This window comes from Pipra filicauda, unplaced genomic scaffold (assembly GCF_003945595.2).
Source record: "Pipra filicauda isolate LSUMZ 115617 unplaced genomic scaffold, ASM394559v2 scaffold109_size3271384_pilon, whole genome shotgun sequence".
Taxonomy (NCBI): domain Eukaryota; kingdom Metazoa; phylum Chordata; class Aves; order Passeriformes; family Pipridae; genus Pipra; species Pipra filicauda.
The window spans coordinates 898056-903284 of NW_024103540.1; the positions used below are offsets into that span (position 1 = coordinate 898056).

A 5229-nucleotide genomic window follows, 5' to 3' on the forward strand; every position below is an offset into this window, starting at 1 on the left:
GCGCGCGCGCGCACGCCGGAAGCCGTCAGCGCGCGCCGCCCGCGGCGCCCCGCCCCGCCCCACCCACCGGCTGCCCGGCCCGGCCCGGCCCGGCCCGTTGCCATGGCGGCGGGTCCGCGGCGCCGAAGCGGCCCCCAGACCCAGTCCCCAGGTCGCACCACGTCGCTTCCTGTCAGGAACAGGTTGGCCGGCAGGACCGGAGAAGCGATTCTTCCCCCTGCACTCGGCACTGGTTAGGCCGCACCTCGGGCGCTGTGTCCAGTTCTGGGCCGCTCAATTTAGGAAGGATATCGAGGTGCTGGAGCGTGTCCAAGGAAGGGCAAAGAGGCTGGTGAAGGGACACAAGTCATGTGAGGAGCGGCTGAGGGAGCTGGGGTTGTTCACCCTGGAAAAGAGGAGGCTCAGGGGAGACCTCATCACTCCCTACAATTCCCTGACAGGAGGTTGTAGCCAGGTGGGGGTCAGTCTGTTCTCCCAGGCAACCAGCAACAGGACAAGAGGGCACAGTCTTAAGCTACACCAGGGGAGGTTTAGGTTAGACATTAGGAAGAAATTCTTTGCAGAGAGAGTGGTCAGACATTGGAATGGGCTGCCCAGGGAGGCGGTGGATTCACCATTCTTGGAGGTGTTTAAGAGACTGGTTGTGGCACTCAGTGCCATGGTGTGGTAGGCAAGGTGGTGTTGGGTCAAAGGCTGGACTCGATGATCTTGGAGGTCTTTTCCAACCTAGCTGATTCTGTGACCTCAATCACACCAGGTCCCCCCAAGTCACCAGATGGGACTGTTTGTTTTCGTCTCCTACCCATGCCCACGCAGGGACGGACCCTTAGGGGCTGCCCGCCCTCACCCCTCAGACAGTCTGCTCCCCGCAGGGGTCTGTCTGCCCACTCTGAGGGAAATCAGGCATCTGCTAAAAGAACTGTTTGTAATGAATATTGTGTTGTTTTCATAGATCAACATCCCGGAAGAGCTTTTACTCTTCCCAGGTTTTGCCCAGGTCTGGAAAACAGTTTGTATTTGTGTGATGGGCCTGGAATAAAAGGGGAGGTTAAGTGTGATCTCCCGGCTCCTCTCTGGCAGCCTGGTATTCGTTTCATGTGTTGCCCAAAATTCCACTGACTTCCACAAGAAGTCAGGAACAAACCAACACCACCCCCATTTTTCACACAGAATTACACAATCAGTTAGGTTGGAAAAGACCTCCGAGATCATCAAGTCCAACCTGTGACCAAACCCCACCTTGTCAAGTAGACCATGGTACTAACTTTCTTCCATGCCATGAGCTATGTCAGTCCACTACCAGCAGCAGCCTGTTACAGAAACAATGTAAGTATAAGGGTTTTTGCACAGTTATGAGAGTTGCATATGTATAGATGTATATTATTTTATATATATACATGATTATAATGGGGTTTTTTCTACCTTTAATTTTACAGAGTAGTGGGAACAATCAGAAATTTTTAAAATACAGGTCTGTAGGCCATAATATTTGACTCTTTTTTTGCTTTAGTCACATCAAGATATTGAGAATGAGGATACAACATCACCTAGTAGGACAAAGAGGCTATGGAAACAAACATGGACTAATCCAGTGGCATGCAGATGTGATGGAAGGACATCCTGGTCACTCTGCAGCAGCTTTACCTGAGTATGGGTTTCTTTCTAATATAGATGTGATTTGCGTTTTAATCTACTTTTCAGGGAATGATGTTTTGATATTTGTACAACCAAAGGGTTTACGTTGCTGGTTGAAGCCAGATGTGTAAAGCAATTGCCTTAAAAGCCTGCTCTTTGTCCAGATAAGTTAATTAATCTGTATATCTGAAATCACTTGGCTTGTTGAACCCAACATAGAGGGCTCACTCAGGGAAACTACACCCTGTTTACTGCTCTGCTGTTGGACTTGCTGGGTAATTCTGGACAAAGCACTTAGCCCATCTATATCTTAGTTCCAATAAGCTGGCTATAGTACCATGCCATATCATACTAATGCTCATGAATTAAGCATCTGCAGTCTCTGAATGTGAAATGTTTCATTTGGGGTTGAAATCATCTTGATTTGCCAGATAGAATGATTCAGCTATGCCTCCTTATGTACAGTGATGGCAAAATTTACTCTGCTGTGAGGCAAACTACATTTTCGTTTGGCAGACCTGAAGTAAAAAAGAACAAACTGCCTCCACTAACTTTTCTGAGGTTAGATATTCACTAGATCCTTATATATGTTTAAGATTTTAATTTTTATAACATGTAACTTTTTAATAACATTTTGTAGCTTTTATCACATGAGCCTTTTCCTACCAGGGATTTACAGTGTTAGTTAAAGAAAACGCTGTATGACAAAAGGTTATTTTGAGAACTGCCAGCAGAAATTGCGCTCTAATTAAAGTCACTCAAGAAATAGTGATATTGAGGTCTGTTAAGTATAAATATGGTTAATTTGCTGTTCGTAACACAGCATATAAGATTACGTATCAAAGGGATGCAAGTTCTGCACTGGAAGTACCAGAACTTACACACTGCATGGTATAGTCGGTAAATTCATCACTCCTCTTGCTACCAGCTGTTGCTGTTAGCTTTGGACAGCTTTAAAAGATTTTTGTTTTGTACTAAAGGTCATGTACAACACAGGAGAGGAAATACAGTGTGGTTTGAACAGACATCTATTTTAAAACTTAGTTTACTCATTAAGTTGAACTGAGATATTACTTCTTGTTCTGAAGAAAAAATGAAACAGTGTCTGTAGGAAGAAAGTTGCAGAGCACGGTAACAACCTTTTCAGAACCAGGAAAGGAAGTTTTGTCGTGGTCTGTACTCGTCAACTTCATTTGCTGTGAGCAGGGTAACACAGAATGAGATTTAGTTTAACTACACCCAAAATACACAGGAATTGGTATTTCTTTCGTAGGTCAGTCACTTGATACAAAGAGATGGAAAAGCTTAAAAATCAATGAATTGATGGTTACCATATAAATATGAATTATCTTTTTTCTGTATATATTGCACATATTCCATTCTGTGTATGTTCCAGTTAGTGCAGCTTGCTTAGAAGGTTGTAAAGAAATAAGCAAAGAGAAGAAAAAAAAATATCCTATCTTCAGCGTAATTTTGTATATATGCTTCATAACTTGGGGGTTTTGCAGGAAGATGAAAAGTAACCTGTGCATAATATTGTGCAAATAGATTTGTCTTCCAAAAAGCTAGTGTCTGCTTGCTGCTGCTCCTTGTAAAAGCCGTGGAGAGAACAAGTTTCCTGGTAGGAGAAGGTGTGGCCGCTTGCTGTGACTTTTGTGAGTGAGCAAGACTTTGTGATAGAAGGTAATAAAAATATGATGACTAAACAGAGTGCTGAAGCTTATCAGATAAAACACTACCACCACCTTACACTGAGTTTAATGGACTTCTATGAACTTGCCATAAGTGCTCCGTGCTTATCCTAATGCGCAGGCATAGAGAACCCGTGCAAACAGAGGCAGGAAATACTCTGAGCAGAAAGGGAAAATGAGTTATTGGGACAGCTGTCTCACACCCTGCTCAGTATGGCAGAGAAAGGAGGGTCTGGAAGGAACTGGCGATATCTCACACACAGCAAAGCAAACAGTGCGTTCCTTAGTCCCACTTCCACTTCCCACAGAGCCATCTCTCTCAGTGTAGGGGAATGGGGTTTGCACCTACAAACTCTGTGCTGTCTGGAGAAACTGAGGTCAGTTCCTATGCTGATGAGGCTGGTTACCATGTTGTATTGGCAGGGCAGGAGGAAGATATTCTACCTAAGAATTAGCCTTAATCTTTTCTCTCCCATAATCTGTTTTGCTTCTTATTGAGGCATTTTGCCTTTGTCTTGGAATTACGTCATTGCTTTACCAAAAATAGCAGACTAGAAATATTCATGGAAATTGTCCCCTGACTAAGCACTGGGTATCATTTTCTGGATTTATGAAAGTGTGGGCAAACATTTAGGAAGTCTGAATACTTCTGAATAAATCATGGTTTAAAGGGCAAATAAGCCCTCAACAGATACACTTCCAACATTGTCTGACTACCTCATTAGCATTAAGGGACTCTGACCTTCACCAAATCCTGGTTATCTAACTTTCCTGGTTATCACAACCAACCTTGCTCACGTGCCAGAGGCAGTGTGGTCATGGGAGCCTATGCAGGATTAATTTTCCTGGTAGGAAAAGAGAACTCAGTTTTCAAGCTGCATCTGACAAGAGTGCTCAGCAGGCCTGGATTTCTGTGAAGGACAAAGAGGTCTGGATTCTCCTCCCTATATAAACACCACCCATTCTGAGTCATCTGAGCTGGAAGTACTGGCATAATTGCAAAACATCTTCACACAGATGGTATGATCCAGTGTAGCTTCCACGAGGATTCTTGAGTGAGGTATTTGGCTGTTTAATTAAAATATTATGAGAACAGGTTTCTATTGTTGGGTGTTTTTCACTAACATGTTTTTCCTTTTTAGAATCACAGGGTTAGACAGTAAGAACTTTTATTTTTGTTGACTCATTTCCAGATAAGCATAAGAACACATTGTAAAGGTCACTTTGTGTCTTAAATTCAACAAGAGTTCCGTTCCATGTCGTGTCCCTAGCGTGTGTCCCATCTGCCATTCAAAACTTCTAAAACACAACTTCAAACAAAGTTATCTTCTAGAGTTCACACACTGCAAATCACCATGAATTTTGACCTCTGTAGATGTGATGGTGCTTTGTCACGAGGGCCCACATCCCTCCAGGCCATGTACTTGTGTTGATTTCACTGAAAGTTAGGGGCCACAAAGAAAATCTGCCTTTACATCTATGGATTCTTATTTGAAACAGGTGAATTTCTGACAACCTAAGTGGAAGCACTGAAATGTGCAGATGGGGTGTGTTGGACACGGGACTCATGGCAAGCTTCTGGATGCTCTGTCTGGACCCTGCTCTCCATTGCCCTAAATATTTTGCAGTTGTTTAGGGGTGTGCAGAGGATGCAAAGTATTAATAAATCTGAATTCTCCACTTACGTCACCAGTAACATTTTGAGGACGCTTTGCAGAGATATAAATGGCAACCAATGGCATTTCAGAGTTTCAGGAACCTGATTTCCAGAGATTTTTGAGTTCTTTTTATACCAGCTGAAGTGAATGAAACCATTTTCTGAAAATTGGGTTCCAGATATTAAAGTCTGGCCGGCAAAGCTGGGTTATCCAAAATTAGATGCCAATTCTGAAAGGATAAATTG

At 43.4% G+C, this 5229-nt stretch overlaps 1 long non-coding RNA gene across 1 annotated transcript; it reads left to right on the plus strand.

The window, feature by feature from the left end:
- The first annotated feature begins 671 nt into the window (after positions 1-671).
- On the plus strand, positions 672-1685 carry LOC120323212. Its single transcript, XR_005563465.1, has 2 exons — positions 672-1326; positions 1511-1685. It is a non-coding gene; the product is annotated as an uncharacterized LOC120323212 (long non-coding RNA).
- Positions 1686-5229: the final 3544 nt, after the last annotated feature.